The 21693-nt window shown below is 40.2% G+C and overlaps 1 long non-coding RNA gene across 2 annotated transcripts in view; it reads left to right on the forward strand.

Moving 5' to 3' along the window:
* LOC140641507 (uncharacterized) overlaps positions 1–21693 on the forward strand; it is a 210235-nt gene that overhangs the window by 95462 nt on the left and 93080 nt on the right. The gene's annotated exons all lie outside the window — the stretch shown is intronic.

Below are 21693 nucleotides of genomic sequence, written 5' to 3' on the forward strand. Positions count from 1 at the left end.
TAAGACATGCCTAGTGCTCCAGCACCAATCTCTTTGGCTGCATTTTCCTTATTCTTAGTTACTAGACTTTCCTTACTCTTAGTTACCAACCTCAGAATAGGCAGCTGCCCACATGTAGAAAATCCCAGTATGTTAGGGTATTTCTCTTCACTGTCTAAAATTCTTAAAATGGCTGTATGGCATAAAGGTGAGAACATGGGCATTGAAATGAAGGGGTCTGGGCTCAAATTTCAACTGTGTCTCTACAACACAACTTTACTTCCTTGAGCTCCAGTTTCTGCATTTACCATATAATGATAAAATCTCCCTCATGTGGATGGCTATCCACCTAATTCAACACATATCTATTGTAGATTGATTGCCTGCAAAGGACATAGAAATGAAGCTGACTCAATTCCTTGATACAAGGAATTCATAGTCTAGTAAAGAAAACAGATGTGGTATAAGTATATAAAAGAAATAGCACAGAGAGGAATTGATTAACTTTTACCTGGGACATGGATAAAGTCTTAGAGGAGGCGATAGCTAAGCTGGGCTTTGAAGGATAGGAGGAGTTATCTGATAGAAAAGGAGAAAAAAGATCCATGCTTCTCAAATTTAATCTGCATCCAAATCACTGGAGTTACAGATCCTGCCTTAGTAGCTGGGACAGGCCATGTAACTCTGCATTTTCTAACAAGCTCTAAGTAATGCTACTGTTGGTCATACACCTAGAGAAGTGAGGGAGTTAGGCATTTTGGTTAAGGAAATACCAGCACAAATGTGAACTGAGAAACAGTATGATGGGTTTGAAGAATAGTAAGCTGCTGGGAATGGTCAGCAGCAAAGAAAACAAGTGATGGGGGTTGATACTGGAAAGTGGGCAGAGTTTAATCAAGGGAGAATTAACTGCAATGACATGAGTGACTCTTCCTGGCACTTAGTAGGGACTTCAGCAAAGTTGCAGGATAGAAGATCAATACACAAACATAAGTTGTATCTTTGTATTCCGGCAGTGAACAATCTGAAAAGGAAATTAAGTAAAGATTGTATTTATAATTGCATGCAAAAGAATATAATACCTAGAAAAAAAATCCAACCAAGAAGATGAGAGACCTGTACATGGAAAACACAAAACACTGCTGAAAGAAATTAAAGAACTATATAAATGGAAAGACATCCCGTAATCATGAGTTAGAAGACAATAATGTTAAGATGGAAATATTACCCAAAGTGATCTACAGATTCAGTGCAATCCCTATCAAAATGCTAATGGCCCTTTCTGCAGAAATGGAAAAGCTGACCACCAAATTCACATGGAATCACAACGGGCCCTGGATAGCCCAACAATAGGGAAAAAGAACAAAGTTATAAGACTCACTTCCTGATTTCAAACCTTACTACACAACTACTGTAATCACAATAGCATGGTACTGGTATAAGGATAGATCTATGGACCATTGGAATAGAATTGAAAGTCTAGAATCAACTCATCCATTATATGGCCAATTTATTTCTAACAAGGATGCCAAAACCATTCAATGGGAAAAGAATATTCTTTTCAGTCTTTTCAGCAAATGGTCCTGGAACAACTGGATATCCACATGTAAAAAAAGAAAAAAAAAAAAGAAAAAAGAGAAATAAAACGAAGTTAGGCCATACCTCACACCATCTGTAAAATTTAAGGGGTTTGGGGAAAGGAACATATGGGGACTCTCTTTACTTGCTGTGTAATTTTCAAGTAAACCTAAAAATACTTCTAAAAAAAAATATGTCGAATTAAAAAAACAAAACTCCAAATGAGACACCAATCCACATTATTAGAATTGCTAGAATGAAAAAAGACTGACAATAACAAGTGTTGTTGAGGACATGCAGCATCCGAAACATACATTGCCAGTCGGAGTTGAAAATCATATGCCTATTTTGGAACATAGTTTGGTAATTTTTTATGAAGTTAAACATACACTTACCATATGACTCAGCAATCCCACTCCTGGGAATTTCTCCAAGAGAACTAAAAACATATGTCCATAAAAAGACTTGTATGAAATGTACATAGCAGCTTCATTTATAATAGCCAAAACATTGGAAACAAAAGTTCATCAACTGGTGACTGGATAGACAAATTGTGGTATAAACATACAATAGGCATACTACTCAGAAATAAAAAGGAGTGAATTACTGATACAACTTAGGTGAATCTCAAAAGGTATTATTGTAAGTGAAGTGGCCAGACATAAACACTTATATATTGTATGAATCCATTTCTATGAAATTCTAGAAAAGGCAAAACTATTGAATAAAGCAAATTAATTTTGCCAGGGACCAGGGTCAGAGAGGGTATTAACTATATAAAAGGAGGCAAGAGAACTTTTGAGGGGTAATGGAAATGTTCTAAATCATAGTTGCAATGGTGGTTACATAATTGTATACCTTTATCAAAACTCACCAAGTTGTACATTAAAATTTGAATGTTTTCATATGTAAATTATACTTTAATAAGGGTGATTTTTAAAAGCACTGAGAAATGAACTCAATGAATCAATGACTTAAATATAAGAGCTAAAACTATAAAAATAAAAAAAATAAAATAAAACTATAAAAATCTTAGAAAAAATAGAAGTAAGTATTCACAATGTTGGATTTGACAATGAATTTTTAGATATGACAAAGTCTAAGCAATCAAAAGCATTAATAACAACAAATAGGTAAAATGGATTCAATCAAAATTTAGAGTTTTTGTGCATTAAAGGACATTATCAAGAAAAGAGATAACATACAGAACGGGAAAAGATTTGCAAATCATATATCTGGTAAGATTCTAATATCCAGAATATATATAAAGAACTATTATAATTCAACAACAAAAAGACCAACAATCCAATCAAAAAGTGAACAAAGTGCTTATATAGATATCCTTTCAAAAAAGATATAAAAATGGCCAAAAAGCACATGAAAAGATATTCAATCTCATTGGCCATTAAGGAATTGCAGATCAATACCACTTCACACTCTCTAGGATGGCTATAATAAACAAATGGAAAAGAAGAAATGTTGGTGAAGATATGGAGAAATCAGAATCCTTAAAAGTGCTTGTGGGAATATAAAATGGTTCAGCTGCTGTAGAAAGGAATTTCGCAGTTCCTCAAAAGTGAAACACAGAATTACCAATTGACCAAGCAATCCCACTCTTCTGTAGATACCCAAAAGAATTGCAAAACAAATTCATGTGCACCTATGTTCATAGCAGCACTATTCACAAAGCCAAAAGGTGGAAACAACCCAGTGCCCACTTAAGTTAAATGGATAAATAAATTGTGGTATATACATGCAAAATAATGTTAGTCAACCACAAAAAGGAATGAAATACTGATACATGTTACAATGTGGAGAAATAGAAAATATTATACTAACTGAAAGAAGTCAGAAATAAAATATTGCATATTGTGTGATTCCATTAATACAAAATATCCAGAATAGATAAATCCATAGAGATAGAAAGCAGACTGATTGTTACCAGGGGCTAAGGATGGGAGGGAATAGAAGGTAACTGCTAATGGGTACAGATTTCCTTTTGGGGTGATGAAAGTATTTAGGAACTAAGTAGAGATGGTAGTTGCACAATACTGTGATTATACCAGATTGTTGACTTTGAAATGGTTAATTATGTTGTATACCTTAATTTTACACATTTTTGTCAGTTACATCTCAATAAAATGGAAAAAATTATAAAACATAGACAACTTAATACAAAATAAATAAAATGGTTAATATGTAAATTTCAACTCAATCTGAATACAGAAAGGATGCTATTGGCTCTGATGAAAGACAATGAGTTTGAACTCAAGCAGAGTCAGTGACAAAGGAGGGAACAAAGCAGATGATAAGAGTGGTATGTGACAGTGATGAATGGGACAGAGGGAGTCAAGGGTGATACTGAAATTTCTCACCTGGAAGAACTAATGCTACATTGGGAAAGTGAGAGGAAGATCACATTTAAGCAAAACCATGAGTTTAGTTGAATCATGAAGATAACAGGTGCTGTGGAAATGTGCAGTTGAAGTGCACTGACAGTCAGTTGGGCCACTGACCTCTGGAATATAATGGGGGAAGAAAGCTATAGGATACCCTAGTGGACAGACTTGACGTGTGAAATTGCCTTCTGAAGCAAAATACTGATCATGTACAAGAAATCATTAACTTCCTATCTTCCTGCTGTTATGACACAAAAGTCTTCCAGTAAAAAAAAAAAAAAAAAAAAGTCTTCCAGTAGATTCAGTTTTGCCGTTTTAATTTATTAGTGAAGACTGAGGATTATAAATATTAAGGATTCATCCAGGGATACATAGCCAATCCATCCTGGAGCCAGAGTTTGTCCAATGCTGAAGCTCTCACCACTCCTGCTTCAATACCCCACTCACTAGGCAGCATTTCACTGCTGCAGCCACATTGGGCTTAATTCCAGACTCAAGGATCAAGAACTGCATCACTTCTAAGGCTGGTTGGCCTCCTGGGGAAATGTATCTATTTTCTTAAAAGTTTTTCTAATTCTAGAACTTGAGCTGGAGCAGGTATCATTGGTTTCTTAAAGCTAGAGGGATCTAGCATGGATCTGAGCACACTCAGTTTTAGCCTGACAATCCTGCATCACACATCTGTACTCTCAATTTCCTCTGGCCACTTTTGCTGCTGTGTCTTCACTCATTTACCACCCTCACCCAAAGAAAAGTGAAACCATGAATCCTCAGTGGAGGAAACTCTCTCTCCTGTAAGGACACCAAAGCACCACCGCCATCTCTCTCTATTCTTACCCCTCCCCACCCTGCATTCATGCCCATCAGCTCCAAGTTTGGAATCCATTGGAAATGTCAATTTCATTGAATACAAAAATACTTTTGTAAAATTATGCTAAAGAGGTTTTCAAGAATCGGGGAGAACTTGTGAGTGCTATAGAAATAGTTCTTTATTCACATCTGGAAAACGTTTGGCAGGGGCACAGGAGGGGCAGATGAAGTACAGGTATGTAGAGGAATCGAAGGTTTTTTTCTACTTTTCTTGAATCCTTTCTCCGTACACCGTCTTTGGCTCCTTTTTAGTCTTCCCAAACAAGCTACCTTGGAAACCTGCCTTGTAAAGTTCTCCCCGTCTCAATTTAATTCTCCTTTCCTCTTTTGTAGCTGGTTTTGAGCCACACAGCCCCAGATGGTCAGTCTGGGAACAGACACAGGCTTTTTCAAAGAGACAGTATTGATTCTTTCTAGACCCACAATGACCTCTTTCTTCTACTTCTTCTTACTCCAGTTCACAAGGCTTTTAATCCTCACTGAAGACAGTGCTTCAATATGGGTCAGAGAATGGGCCACAACTCAAAATCAACTGTTCCAATCCAGGAAGCTTCGACTGGCACAAGCAGTGTTCCATTAAGCAGGGTCTGGTGCCATTGTTTTTGACAAGGCTCTCACCAGCTGGTCTTGCTATGCTTGGCTAAGATTTAGACAAGAGAGGGAGGGTCTGGCTTGAATGGGAAGAGAGACAAGAGCTGGCTTTAAAAGGTGATAGCCTAAGGACAAGCTTGAAGGGACAGGCAACAGGCGGTGTCCCCCACAGGGGTGGTTCTGCTTTTGTAGAAGAACCAAGAAGGCAGAAGAGAAACAAGTTTATACACACTGAGCTGTCTCTGAAACAAAACAGAGATCAGAAGAACACTGAATCTACTCATTCCAATTCACATACCCACCTTTGACTCCAGTTCTAAGGAAAATCTCCTATGACAAAATAAAGCATACAATTTTGGTTGAAACTTTAATTTTCACAATAAGCCTGTGAAACACAAACATGCTCACAGTCATTAGATTTTCTCTTGGGAAGCTAACTTTCTTAGTCATCTGTTCGAAGCATCATTTATCTAGCAACGGAGAAATATGAGATACCTGCTTATGAATTCTGCAGGTTGCTAACACACCAGCATTTAAAAAATGTGAACAACGCCAGGTAAAACAACTTAGCAAAATACAGTTAGTCCTACATATTAATGATAAATATTTGTATTAATATTCTATGCCTATTTAAGCAGAATTTATCAGACATAGTAAACTTACAAAGCAGCAATATTATAAATGATTGGATTTACTAGCCTTAGAATCAATAGAACTCTGCCACTCACCAACTGAACACCTATGAGTCTCTTAATTTCTCTAAGCCTTGATTTTCTCATTTGTAGAATGGAGGGTGGAAGCACTACGTACGATGAGAGTGAGTCAAAACCCTTAACATAAACACTTAGCATAATGGTTGTCTATCATAAGCACTTGACAGTAAAATGCATTTATAACTTTCATTGCTTATTTCTGGTGATTTTGTAGTCATCATGAGGAATGTCAATTATTGCACCGAGCCCAGTCAATCCTTTTATGTAAGTGTCTGTTGAAGTGGATATTAATACTGTGAGGTCCCTGTAAGCTATGCTTTAAACTAAGTGGGCTGTCATGTCACTCTTCTTGTTTCTTAGCTTTTGCTTCCCCTTGTGGCTTCTAGTCTGATCTCCTTATAAGCTGAGCACACCATTTCCTCTCCCACTTACCAAGGAAACTAGATGATCTTGTGTGCTAAATCAGTAGGTTGAAACTTCTACCCAATTCTAAATAAACAGGCAAAGCCTTCAAGACTTTCCTGTAGAGGAAAGCACATGGACTTTATGACAGTTATTTCTTTCAACTGGCAGAGGGATCTCTTGGAACGAGGACACATCCATCAGAGGAGGGGAGAACAGTACCTTGTAGAGAGGGAAAAGTACAAAATCATGGAGACAGGCAGGCCATGTTGGAGAAGGGCTAGATGGTGCCCTCTGACTGAATCATAGGTAATTGTGAGGGAAGGCTGTCCCATGTTGAAATTGGAGAGCTAGGGCTCAGCTATTCAGGGTAGTGTATAATATTAATAAAGATGACTAAAATTATAAGCATTTTCAATATTTTGTGTGCTGTGTTAAGCATCATATGTGTATTTTCCTCTGAATCCTTACCATAGTTCCGTTAAATCTATACCATAATTGTAGATGACTATAGATGATAAAACTGAGCCTTGAAAGGACTAAAAAAATTGCCCAGGGTCTAGCCAGGACTAATTGATTTCAAAGTCTATGCCTGTAACTACCATGCTATTTTCTGCCTTAGAATTAGTGCCTGAGAATAAGTTTGGCTTCTCCATGGGAGCAAAGGGGAGCTAAGGGAGGTTCTAAGTAGAAAAGTAATATGATAAGATTTATTTTTAGGAAAATAACTCTGAACAATGGGTTATAGAGGAGAGAGGCTGAAGGTAGGGAGAAGAGTCTGGATGTTCAAAATAGATCTGAGCAGGACTTAAGCTAAGGCTTTGGTAGCAGGGATGAAGAGGTGGGGAGGGATTCTTGAAATATCCCCAAGGTAGAACAATAGGACTTGGGGACTGGCTGGTTGAGGGAAAAGAAGTGTAGGGTATATTATCCAGGGTTTTAGGCTGATGATTGAATGGATGATATGGCTATGCTGGGGCAGTATTTTCTATTCTGCCTTCTAGGGAACAGAAACATTAAGGCTATCATTCAAAAGGAATCCACTACCAAACACGGTTAGGTTAAATAGGATTGTTTTTCCAGGACTTCTCAATATGTTTAAACACTCCTGTTCATTGGAAATTCTCAAGGGAACAACTCCATATGCATTAGGGGATGTCTAGAAGCCTTGGCAATATGGGTCTGGTGCTCAAGAAGGCTGCACAGGAGGTAGAGCTTTGAGGATTGTTTTCTTCAGATCTTTGACAGCATTTCTGTCACAGTGCCTGCTCACTTGATAAGTGTTGCCAAATAAAGATATTTTTAAAATTCCAAAACCAGTGGCTATACATCAGGAGTGGTAAATGCAATCTGCGTGAGTGCTAAAATATATCTACCTCTGGGTGGAACCAAATAGCTTTATATATAAACTTTGTACCATCCAATTCAAATCGGCAAGCTTCTGGGATTGGAATAAAATGTTTATCAACTGAATAAAAAACCAGAGACAAGTCTTGGTTCATTCTTTCATCTGCCTCTGAAAGAATCAGGAGGGTCCAGGACCTCACTGGAGCAGGCTCAAGGATTCAGAGTAAATTTAGCTCGGTTGACTGGGGACTTACTTGCCTCACAGGGAAAACCACCCATGCCGTTGTTTGTAGAATCACATCAGCTCTTTGTACATTGGCAGAAGTATCTTCCCAGCTGCCCAAGTATGTGGTTTCTCTGGTCATACAGGAAAAGGACTTGTGACCTTGAGTAACCCACAAGGGTTTGAATGACAGAGCACAAATTTCTTCCTGGCAACCACAGCACAATCTGTTGACCTAGCGCTGTGTGTCAGTGTGGGGCAGGTTAACGCTTCCTCTCAAAGACCTATTAGAACACCTAGTACCTCCATCATTCACTTAGTCAATGCCAGCCCCTAAACCAATAGAGCTCTCATGGTTTTTTCTCTTACTCTAATTGAACTCTTAACATGTGCCAGGCAGTGTTATAAATGCTTTATAAATATTAACCATCCTCATAAGGTAGCATCAAAATTATCCCTGTTTAATAAATGAGGAAAATGAGTCAAGAAAAGTAAAAGCACACAACCTCTCACAGCAGAGAGATGAAGATTCTGGTTCTTATCTTTTCCCCCAAAAGCTATCCAGAGACTAATCATACCACTTCCAGTGTAGTTTCCCAAACTTTAGTCATTCACATGCCATACACCATTGATTGTTGACACACCTATCTACTACCTTTAATATTATTTAATGTATTTAAAAAATTCACACAATCTTAACACTTAACTTTCACCCCAGATCTAGAAAATATAAACTCATGCAATGCATGTGTTAATTTTTTCTAATCCATTTGAAAATAAATCCCTAATTTTTAAAATTTTGTCCATGTCCTTCCTAAAATTCTCTAACCATTCACTGACATTTACTTTTCCTCTGAACAGCTTACATTGTAAACTAGAAAGTTATTCATTCCAAACATTAAATATGTACAATCATTCAACACAGTTAGCAGTTATAAAGTATCTGCTACTGCATTCAGGGCAACGTGCCACATTAGTTCTTCATTCCACACCCTCTCTCCATGAAGCTGAACCTGATAACCAGAGCCCACACAGATTTCTTCCCACCCTGGGCCAAGAGTATGCACTGGGTAATTGAGCATTTTATGGTTGACCATCCTACTCTCTAATTACGTCTTTCCCCAACAAGATGTTAAGCCCCTCTAGAAATATTACTGTTGTATCCCCATAACCACTAATAAAAGAGTTTTGAACTTCATGCTTAGTGATTGATAAAGCACAGTCATTAATGCCCATGGTGAAAGTGATCAGATCTAAACACAGGAAGAGAAGAAGAAAGACACAGTAATTGAGCCCTCCCTATATGCCAGCACCCTTCCGTTATTATCTTGTTCATTTGTAATTAATCTCCGCAGCAGCACTGTGGGTAGGAAACTGAGGTGAAGAGGGGCCAAGTAGATTACAGAGGTTCATGCTGCTGGCAGGTGGCAGAGCTGGGAGCAAAACAGATCTGGCTGATTCCAGGTGAGCTGCTTTTTCTACTACAGCAGGCTTCTGTACTTGAGTAGAAAAAGACACTCCAGGAGGAGTGAAGACAACTTTCTCCATCAGGAAAAGACACTGCAATTTCTCATTATCTCAGAATGTGAGTCCTCTGCTGACAAGTACAAAATTAATAGGCAATAACAAACTGTGACCATTGGCAAAAGACTAGGGAAAGAAAGCCTTAGTGTGGACGGCCAAGGTAATTAACCATCAACACTATAAATTCCACGGGCAAGAGTCTTGAGCAGGCTCTCATTCTCCGCTCTGAGTCATACAAATTCCCGACTAGAGCATGGCCAATTGGTTTATGTCTGAATGAGCTGGGCACCTGTGGGTGCAGCAGCTGCAGGGTTTCTCATCTTGGCTCATTCACAGTAGATTAACAAATCATGCCTGGAGGAAGGGATGACCAGGCCCTTGACGCTGTTCAAAGTCTCACTTAACGCTCTTGGATTGAGAGCCAGGCAGTAGCTGCCAAGCTCAAAGGGAATGCCCAAAGGGGGAGCAGCACGACTTCTCAGGGACCTCCGAGGAACTTAGCATGTGTGAGGATGGGGCTCTGGCTGCCATCTGCTGACCTGCGGATGGTATGGCTCTGTGCATTGAGGTTCAACAGCTTTCCACCACACCCCAGCTCCTTCCTTTCATCTACCTGGAGCCAGCCTATGCTGGTTCACTCCACAGAGAAAGAGAGACAGACAGACAAAGACAGAGAGAGAGACTCCCTATGGAGGTCTCTTCAAATATGTAAAAGGGGTAAGACTGGAGGGGTCTATTTCCCACAGAATGCAGATTTCATTAATTAAAACTAAAATAAAAGTTCTTTGTCTTAAGCTGAGGATATGGAATTTCAGTAGGAGCAAATGCCATTATTTTTTAATTTGGGGGATCGTTAGGGGATTTAACCCCTATGTGAGCTAATATCTCAGAGCTTGAGTGTTTTTCCATACAAGGATAACTATTCCCTTCATGCAGGATTATTATGAGAGTCAGGATTGAAGACTGGCACATGAACTCACAACGAATGTCAGTTCTCTTTCTTTCTTCTATGAATATCTTTTGGACTTAATAATAATAATCTTGTCGGGGGGGGGAGGCACCTGGTTGTCTCACTTGGTGGAACATACAGTTCTTGATCTTGGGGTTGTGAATTCAAGCCCCATACTGGGTATAGAGTACTTAAAAAATAATCTTGTTATGTAAATTAAATTTCAGTTAAAATATCATAATCTTAATCAATTCAATATTAAACTTTTCTCTTATGATCTCTACCCTCCTGACCTCTACCTTAGAAATATGTTCAACCTTCAATCTCTCTACCAATACTCATGCCCCAAAGGAAAGGGAGGGTAGGTATTGTGTATGGGTATATCAGAATCCTCTGCCTTCTGAAAGGAAAAAACGTAAAAATAACTGAATTTACTCCCTGAAACACATTTGTCCTATAAACCACAGGATTCAGGCTATGAGGAGGATACATGAGAATACTTGGGAACCAGGATTTTTTCTGACACTGGGCATTTTGAGCAAACTCCTTCCCATAAGGAGTGCTTAATGATGATAATAGGTAATGTTCTATCAGAGGCCACAGTGTTTGAAGCATTTACCACATTTGGAATCTTGGCCCTTCTTTACCAAATGATTATCCTGCTATAATCCCTACATTATAGATGAACAATTTGATGCACAGAGAGTTTAGTCCAGGATCATCCAGTTGATAAGTGACAGAGCCTTGAGTAAACAGCCATAGCATCCAGCCTTCAATCACTTACTACTTCCTAATATTCAAGAGATGGGGCACCATACACTTAGTCAAGGCAGCATGGCTTATGCCTCTCCCCACCTTAGACATGAACAGGCACATGCTCACTGCTGAGCTAACCTCTCATAGCCTGCTCTCAAGAGGCAGCTGTACGTGGTTCTTTGGGGAAGGGAAGGGAAGGTTAAGAGACAGCATCATCTTCCAGCTCTTTAAGAAGATGGGTGCCTAAAAGATATTCCAGAGATATAGCTAAAGGCGTGGAGTTAGCAAAGATACTTATAACTGATATGCACGAACTGTAAGAAGTGTGGCATGAATGGGGAACAAACGTGAAGCTGGGAAGAAAAGGCAGGCTCCAGATCTCAGAAAGTTTTGTTTGCACCAAAGAGCTTGATTTTATCCTCAGGTCAGTACTCCACCAAATTCTCTGCTTTAAAGCCTTAGAAGACGGACACCTGGGTGGCTCAGTGGTTGAGCATCTGCCTTTGGCTCAGTTTGTGATCCCGGTGTACTGGAATCGAGTCCCGCATGGGGCTCCCCTTAGGGAGCCTGCTTCTCCCTCTGCCCGTGTCTCCACTTCTCTCTGTGTCTCTCATGAATAAATAAATAAAATCTTAAAAAAAAAAAAAAAGTCTTAGGAGAGTGATTGCTTATCTCCTTAAGCACTGGGTTAGGAGCCAACAACCCCAACTGTGAAATTCCTCTGGAATCCCATGTTTCATCTTTAACAGCCAGGAAAACTATGTGTTCTATACCACAATATATTCATATTTGTTCGTATAAAAGCAAACTTTTACATTTATCACCATTACAGAAGATCTGCCTTGTTTATCCTGTGCCCCTGAATGCTCCACGAGGCCCCTTTCCTCAGGAAGTACCCTTTCCCTGGTTTGACAATGGCAGGTCCAGACATGAGGAGCCTGACAGGTATCCAACTAGGCAGTGACATCACTGGGTTTGAACTGTCAAAAGCAGTCTGTGGTCACAGCACAGAGAATGGAGAAGAGAGGAGGAAGACGAGACAGAGGGAGACAACTGGTCAGGAAACTATGCCCATGTTTATAGGCAAAAGTGGTGTAAAAAGCCAGAAAGCAGATAATCTCCTGGGCCCCTTAGCTGGCTGTGTTTTTCAAGAGTTAGACCCCCAAAAGAGGTATTTTCCTCAAGCCTGGAAGAAACATCTAAAATTTGGTCTTGGAGAGGATCTTTGCTATTTCCTCTTCATAATTTTTGTCCTCATAATGGTGGTGCTGGCTTCTCCAGAATCAGACCAGGCATGAGTTTAGGGTACCAGCAGAGCCGGGGCATGGAAAGTGAAATTAGAAGGAAGACACTATAACACCATCATATACTTAAGCTTTCTGTCATTTTGAAAGATGAGTTTATTTAACAATTTGATACTGTTTTCATTTTTGCTTTCAAATGGGAGTGGGAGTACTATAATCTTTCATGATGCTCCTTAAGCCCTTAATCCAGTCCTTAGGGGGAGGAAGCTGAGTTCCCCCATCTGTGAGCCCAGAAGAGGGGGTCAGGGTCATTGTGCTCAGTCGCTCCAAGGGTAAGATTCCCCCAAAGATCGAAGGGCTTCCCCAATCACTGATGCACCATTACTGATGGGGAAAGGCACAGGGAAATTTTACTGAGGAATTAAAAATGATATTGTTTCTGACAAAAACTGGCATACAACAGGAGCTGTGAGCCTGGCCGAGAGAACTTCAGATTTCACACTTTTTTTTTTTTTTTTTTTTATTTATGATAGTCACACAGAGAGAGAGAGAGAGAGGCAAAGACATAGGCAGAGGGAGAAGCAGGCTCCATGCACCGGGAGTCCGACGTGGGATTTGATCCTGGGTCTCCAGGATCACGCCCCGGGCCAAAGGCAGGCGCTAAACCACTGCGCCACCAGGGATCCCAGATTTCACACTTTCACACAGGTTCAGCTCTGTTGAGATCCCTCCCCCTTGAGGACCTGCTCAGATTCAAGCAATACATTTTACCTGCCAATGGAAACACTATTTGAATAAACAGTTGATTTGCCACCGTCCCTCACTGCAAAAGTGAAGCTCTGGTTTTCCTTACCAACTTAAGCCAGATTTCAGTCCTAATGTTATCAATAGAGGATGCATCATTAACTTCCCCCGACTCCTTCCAACAGGCTCTCCTTCATCATTGCCAAGCTCTTAGTCCATATCTGCCATCCTCGTTTTCTGAGCAAAAAAGCCAGTAATGTTGGGGATAAGTCACAGCAGTAATAAAAAATATAATAATAATAACAATAATGTATCTCTCATTTATTTAGACTTAGTCTGTGCCAGAGTCTGTGCCGGCTGATTTACATTTATGGTCTCAATGGATCTCCATTAACAAACCAGCAAGATCCTTGATCATCATCATCTTCATCTTATCCACAAAGAGATTGGGGTTTAAGAATGGCAGAGCTGGGATTCAGACCCTGGCAGATGAATTTGGAGTCTCTCGGCCTACGAGCTGTATTGACTGCTTTTCTGCCAACGATGAGCTTGAGTCTTCCATTTGGGGGGAACTCAACCAGAAGTTGTCTACATGTACCCCCCTTTAGTGCTCAACTCTTTCCTGTCAGTGCTACTTCCTGAAGCCTTTCAGTGATGCACTTCTGGGTCACCTCTACCCTCTGTGAGCCTTGTGGACATTAAATGCCAGGGCCACACTTGTTCTTTTTAGCTACTGCACTTCTTTTCCTGAGGACACGCTATTTTCATTAGGATTAAAATGGCCCTCAGCAATAAATATTAAAAACCTGCCCAGTGAAAAGAGCAGTTTCCTCAGAAGCTTATGAGGATTAGAATTTTTAAGCAGGCCCTGCTACATACGATCAGCCCTCTCCTTCAGCAGCCCTTTGTGTGCTCCCACACGGGTGTGCTTTCAGCATCAATCAGATGTGGTGTTTTGCTCAAATCTGTTCATACTAATTGTCTGCCCATATTGCTGCATGCTCCGTGTAGAATGGTCAAGGGAAAATAGGACTTCACTCCTTCTCCCACCCCTGGGGGGATTCAGATTCTGTGTGCTTGATCTTTGTTGGTGGCGAGATGAAAACGCTTGCTATACATAGCAGCTTTGCTCCTTGATATTCAACGGCAGCCCCTCTCATGGGGAACCTCAGCCATCCTATTTGTTACAGAGCCACCCACAGAAGCCTCAGACCAGCATAAGCCAGGAATCAGCTAGTGGGAATCTCTGATCCAGCAGAGAGACTTGGGAAAGTGAATTCTTTGGGGGATGGACTGTGGCTCCTCTGCTTCATGACACAGGATGGTGATTCTCAATTGACTTATGTATAAGATGAAAATGAGGATACCTGCCTATTGGGGCTGCTGGGAGAACTAAAGGGACCTGTATAAAGTGTTTAGCACAAGGCTTGTAGCAAGGAGATACTCCGTGAAAGTTAGTATCCTCCCCTCCCCTCTCTGGCTGCAAGCCTGAATAGTAGGTGAGGCATTTATTATCCTTGTTCCTAAACATCCCCAAAGACTTGTGGTTCCTGCATTAAAAACCACATTGACTGTTTCCAGCTAATTGGGTGTCCTTGGGTCTGAGTTTCTCCATATGAATATATGAGCATGGGAGTTTTAAAGAGTATGCAGTAATTATGTTCTTGGACAAATGGTACATTTTCTAGAAAAGCACAGAGAATTCATTCAGCACCCGGAGCTGGGTAGGAATTGCTTGATATATGGGTAGCAACTAACAGTAACTAATGATTTACAATAAATACTTCAGCAAAGAAAAGTCTGGGTAAACTCTATATTTTATCCTTCTGGCAATGAGCTACAAAAGGTTTGCATCTTAAATCAACTGGTGGTTTGCACCAGAAGGATGTGGTCTAAATAGATTTGTATGACGGGGCAATTACTCATCATGGAAAGGATCCCAGCTGCTGTCGTAGCTTCTCCCTATGAGCAAGCGGTTATGGAATTACAGAGCTGACCTCCTGTCCACTGCCCCAAAATTTCCTGAGCCAGAGTCACAGAGAATGTTCATTAGTGAGACCCAGGAGGTACAAAGAGCTGTCAACACCCACAGCTGGGAATATGACATCTAGAAGGGGCCCATTGTCTCCCTCTTTATTTTGGTCTCTGGTGCTGATTTTGGTAGATGGCAGAAGAGTTGGACCGAGACTGCCCCAGTTCAGCATCCTCATGGCTGGAGTGCTACGGATGATACGGAGAGGTTCAGGGACTGGAGTGTTGGGGGGACCGGAAGTTCAGTTTTGCAAATCACTGACTGTGTGACCTGGGACAAGAAAACCACATTTCTCTGATTTGCTGTTCTTCTAGCTACACAATGGAGTTGACAGTTTCTACCTAAAAAGATTTTTGTAAACTAACATGCACAAAAGTAGTTGGCACTCAGTGTTGTATTCCACCCTATATTAACTAGCTAATATTTATAAATGACTGCTCTATGCCAGGAGCTGTGCTAAGCATATGATGTGGATTTTGCTCACAAGAGCTTCCTATTCCATAGGTAAGGAAACTGAGGTACAAAGGGCTTACCTGACTTGCCTGTATATAGTTAGGATGGAGCTAGTAAATAACAGAGACCAGCTGGGGCCCAGGCAGGTTGGATCCAGACTGCCCTATAGTTACAACAGGGAGGAAACCTATCTTAGACTGGAGAGAAGACTTTCTGAGCTAGGTCTCAATATACAACATGCAGGATCTCCATCCTTAGAATGTTCATCTAGTCTTATTGGAGGGCAATAAAGAAATAGAAGATAAAAAGCACACGTATACAAATCCATAGTAACTGCCATGGGAGCTCGAGGAAGATCATGAGCTGGCTCCAGGAAACACAGATCCCTTCTCTCACAGCTTCTAGTTCCCACCTTTTTGCATCTGAGTTTTTTCAGTGTCAGCATTTTATAATTTTAAGGTTCCGATTTTGAACTAAAAGATGAAGCTTGGCTTTGGCTTTGGCCTCAGAAAAAAAGGAAAGAAATATATATGCCAGCAAGGGAGAATTAATAGTAAAATGTAAGACTCTTTCTCCTTCATACACAGAGATATGTTTCATAAGAAAACAATCACTGTTGCCGGGAGAGTTGTGTATAAGAAAGTGTGGGGGAGGGAGGCAGAGAACATATGTTGGAATTACTGTCTTGTGAATTTAGAAGGATAATCTGACCCCAATAGACAGTAAAATGAATATTATGTTGGTATTTGAGAGCAGAGATGACCATCTCTTGCTCTAATGGCCATACTCTCACTTTTAAAATAACCAAATGGAAGGATGATAGTTGCATCCCATCACTAAGGAACAAGCCAAAGGCCAGGGAATCTATCCCTGATTTAAAAAAAAAAAAATGTCCTGTCTTCATAGATCTGTGCAATGAATGGGGGTAAGTGTGAGCAGGGAGTGTGCACTCACCTTCCTGAGAAATTACATATTCATATGTGGATAGCACCTGCTGACCCTCCCTGAATCCTTCCCCCTCTGCTAGCTGCACTTGGCGGTCCTGTGTCAGGCCTTAGCAGCACAGGAGCTGCAGCCTGTGCCCAACCCTATGTGGGGGAAGAGGAACTGCCCTGCAGAAGGAGACCTGATGAGGGTGTGGCAGGAAGGGGAAGGAGCCAATGCAGCCATGTGTTGCTTAAATCATTACGTGTCCTGTTCACGAGGTCTTCAACTAAAAGTCACTTGTCCAAATAAATGACATTTTACAAAGCAACACCTACTTTGATCCAGAACTATTTAGTAGAGTGGTACCTCCTAAAAGGTATTTCTTGGAAACATCATTAGTCCTGTGGTACATTCCCAGGAAAATGGACTTCATGGAAAGTATACAATACAGCCTTTTTATACACTAGCATATTGAAGGTGGGAAATATTAAGTGAGTTTAACCCAGCATTTCCAAAATTTATTTGTTCATTGAATTCTTTTGCTTTCCAACATCTAGAGGCAGCCCTCAGCCCTGGGTTAGTAGAACATACTTGGGTTAAGTGCTGACATAATCTGGAAGGATTGCTTCTGTACCATGCTCTCTAGTGCAGAGACAGGCACTCTGCTTTTCGCCATATGGCTTCAACATCAGAGGAGTAATAGTGACACCAATAATGCTCTCATCCTATGCCTCACCCCAACACTGTGTCTACATAGGTTGACAAGCCAGCGCCATCTCACTAGCAGTTGGGAGGGGTCTCTGTGCAACATGCATTGCTTCCATGTTAAAGAAACATTTTGCAGATGAGGAAACTGAAGGTAATTTGTCCAAGGCTCTTACAGGAAGTCACAGTTAGCCCTTGAACCTAAGCAATCAGACTCGAGAGCCCCTGCTCTTAACCACAGAAGAGCAAGTGACTGATGGGACTCCAGGTTAGTGCCGTCAGAGTGACTGACACCAAGGAGACCACAGACATTCTTGACCCACCTTTTTCCAGATGCAGAGCAGCCAAGTACTTCTTCCAGATTTTTCTGCCATCCCTGCCCACTGTCCATGTCTCTAGGAGAGCTTGGTCACGGGGGCTGACTGCCTTCTATTTAGTAGGGTCTTTATTAGCTGTGGCCTCTCCAAACACCCTCTACCTACCTGGCGGGCTGGCTTCATGGGTATGTATTTATATGGGGCCCTGTAATTAGAAGGGGACTGTGCTTGTTTCATGGGCAAGTGTTCACATGGAGTCCTGTACACCGTGGTGTTGCCATCTCCAGACTCTTAAACACTTCTGAATAAGGGGCCTGCCACGATGCTTTTGCACAAGGCCCCGCAGATTATGAAGCTGGTCCTGCCCGCCTCTTTGATGTTCATTTTATGTTTGTCAAAGTGGGTATTGTGGTAAGAGGATTTTGTGTGGCAAATCTGTGTGAGAGGATTCTCCTCGAAATGTACTAAGAAGCATCACTGTAAATGATACGTAGCAACTAGCCAAACAATTGAACCCATAACACAAACTCACGTTAGACAAGTATGCCTGTGATAAGAATGATGCTCCCAAGACTCTACTCTGGCAATTAGCCATATAGCCACAGGTCAGCCAAAATCCACACCTGTTCTGTGTCCATATGGTTGACAAGCACCTATTATCAGAGGAATGTATTGTTATAGGACAAACTACTTTATTTCATGCAGTTTTTGTACAAATTGTTGCACCTTCTATATAGATCTATATCTATTTTATATATTCATAACTTTTGATGCAGTAATCCTACTTTAAGGAATGTAAGCTAAGGAAATCTTTTTTAAAAAGGGAAAAAATATATGAACCCTGATATTCTGTGAGGTGGTAGCAATTAGAAAAAAAAAAGCAAACTAAATGTTCAGAAATAGAGGGTTGGTTGAATAAATTATGGAGTTCAACTTTTTTCTCTTTTTTTTATAATAAATTTATTTTTTATTGGTGTCCAATTTACCAACATACAGAATAACACCCAGTGCTCATCCCGTCAAGTGCCCCCCTCAGTGCCCGTCACCCATTCACCCCCACTCCTCACCCTCCTCCCCTTCCACCACCCCTAGTTTGTTTCCCAGAGTTAGGAGTCTTTATGTTCTGTCTTATGGAGTTCAACTTAATGGAAAGTAGGCCAGGCTTTGGTAAACTTTATATGTAAAGGGCAGAATAAATATTTTAGGATTTGCAGGCCACAAGGTTTCTGAACCACTAATCATTTCTGCCGCTGTAACAGCCACGAACAGTGCAAAAATGAATAACCATAGCCAAGTTTCAATAAAACTTTATTTGGAAAAACAAGCAACAGACCAGACTTGGCTAATGAGAGGTTGTTGGCTAATCAATGGCATCATCATTTTTTAAAAATTTTTATTTATTTATGATAGTCACACAGAGAGAGAGAGAGAGAGAGAGAGAGAGAGGCAGAGACATAGGCAGAGGGAAAAGCAGGCTCCATGCACTGGGAGCCCGATGTGGGATTCGATCTTGGGTCTCCAGGATCGCGCCCTGGGCCAAAGGCAGGCGCTAAACCGCTGCGCCACCCAGGGATCCCTGCATCATCATTTAAATGATGATTGTGAAGACTGTATTAACGGGATAGTTAATGAAAATGTGCAGGATAAAAACTGTATATCCTCAATGATTACAGCTGTTTATTTGTATATGTCTGTATATTTTAAAATCTGGAAAAAAATATACATATATTCAAGTAGTAGTTGGGCTGGAAAACTGGGATCATAGGGTGATTTTCTTTTCTTTGCTCTGAGAGATTTTTCTCAGCCTAGACATTCTTTCATATATCTAAGACTGACTATGTATAAAATAGATATAGGTACCCATCCCTTACAACCATCTCTACCAAGCAGCCAACGGATGCTTAGAAAGCATGGGCTGTGCTTATGCAATCTCTATTTGCACAGTAGCCTCTGCTTCCCAAATCTTTAGTCTCCAACATTTGGAGGTTTCCATTCAATTAGCTTTAAATCAAAGAGAAGGACACTTTTGTTGACCAATGCTCAGCTGGGCCTGTGGCCACTGTGTTGATTGGCCTTTTCCAGGGAAGCTGAGCACATTACTGAGCATTCCACAATCTGAGGAAGGGAGAGGGAGGAAAGAGAAGTGACATTCTTTGAAAACACTTGCTAACTCTATCTTACCACGGATCCTTCCAGTTAATAACTGAACATAAGCTATCATGAATTTGCGTTTGGAGACCACCTGCCTAAAAGACTCTCTTGTTTTGTTTTGTTTTATTGAACTGTGGGGTGGTCTCCATTAGTGGATTTCACCGTATACAGATTTAGTCAAAGCTATTATTATATTTAAATTTGTTGAGCTGGAGTTTTATAAGAGATTTATCCCCAAAGGAAATCGACTTGCCTTTGTATATGTGTTCATTTCAAAATACAGTATCTTGTCTCATTAAATCCCAAAGAATGAGGGATTATAACAAAACAAAGCAGGCACTGCTTTTATTAAGCAGGCCAAACAATGTGCAGTGAAGACGATGAGTCTTCTTTTCTTCCTTTGGGATTACATAATTGAACCTGAGTTGATATAAAGAGAAGATTTCTGAATGAGACAAACTTGAAAACAATCTCATTTTAAAAACACACACATTTTTTTCTTTTCCTTGAAGGAACTGATATTAAATAAGAGATTTTTTTCTCTATTGCCCCAGTCTGTTAGTTATCATAATGAAATAATTTCCCAAACTATACTGGTTGTCATGGAAATAGTTGTGCTATATCCAAAGTTGAGCATTAAAACATCACAATGAAATTCATAGAGAGGAGAGTGCCTGGAGAAGTCTCTTTAATTTTAATCTGCATGCATCTGATAATCACCTCAAAGACAATGGTTTCCATTCCCTTTACCCACAATTGATCAAAAAGTCAGGCAAATCAGAAGGTCCTCTTCTCTTTTGTACAAATTGTTGCACCTACAAAATTATTTCCTAGTAAGAACTGGGAGAAAGATGTCTAAACACCTGGCAGTCTTACATGTAGAAGGGGTTAGGAAATAATATCAGTTAAACATCCTTTGACGGCTGGTCTATGCCTGATACTATGTTAAAGGCTTTACATATATTAACTAATTTAATCTTCATAGTAGTCCAAAGTGTAGATACTGACATTGTATCTTCATTTTAAGATGAAGAAACAGACAATAAGGTCAAGGATCTTGCTCAAGGTCACAGAATTACTGAGTTGTTGAGCTAAGACTTGTACTCAGGTCACTGGGATTCTAAAAACCTCTTTTATTAACTCACTGAAGGGAAAGATCCTAAAAGATTGGGGAAGGTGACTTTATTTTTTTATTTTATTTTTTTTTAGTATATCAAAAGAGGGTTCTCCCAGAAAAAAGTTCTTTTGGGTGGGAGGAGAAGAAGATAATCTTACATTGTTTGCAGAATAAGAAATGAGTTTATGAAACCAAAGATCAGTGGTTTAACTGGGTGCTAAAGATAAAGTAGAGATGGGGAAAAACATGAACAGTCAAAATGATCAGGAATTCCAGGATCTGATTCTTTGTTTCTAAAACAAAACAAACAATCTTAAAATTCTCAGGTTTTTTTGTTTTGTTTTGTTTTGTTTTGTTTATCATTTGAAAATGACCTGAAAGTTGAGGATAGGTGGCATAGGGTCAGCTGGTAGTTAGCATTTCAGTAGCTTCTCTTAGGAAATTTGGACATATATTTTGTCATGCCATATACATGTGCTTATACACACATAAACATAGTCACCCAATTTATCTGGCTTAATAATGGGCTACATGATAATATTTAAAAAGAAAAACAGAGCCAGGGGCATCACAATGCCGGATTTCAAGTTGTACTACAAAGCTGTGATCATCAAGACAGTGTGGTACTGGTACAAAAACAGACACATAGATCAAAGGAAAAGAATAGAGAAC

This window comes from Canis lupus, chromosome 10, assembly GCF_048164855.1.
Source record: "Canis lupus baileyi chromosome 10, mCanLup2.hap1, whole genome shotgun sequence".
Lineage (NCBI taxonomy): Eukaryota > Metazoa > Chordata > Mammalia > Carnivora > Canidae > Canis > Canis lupus.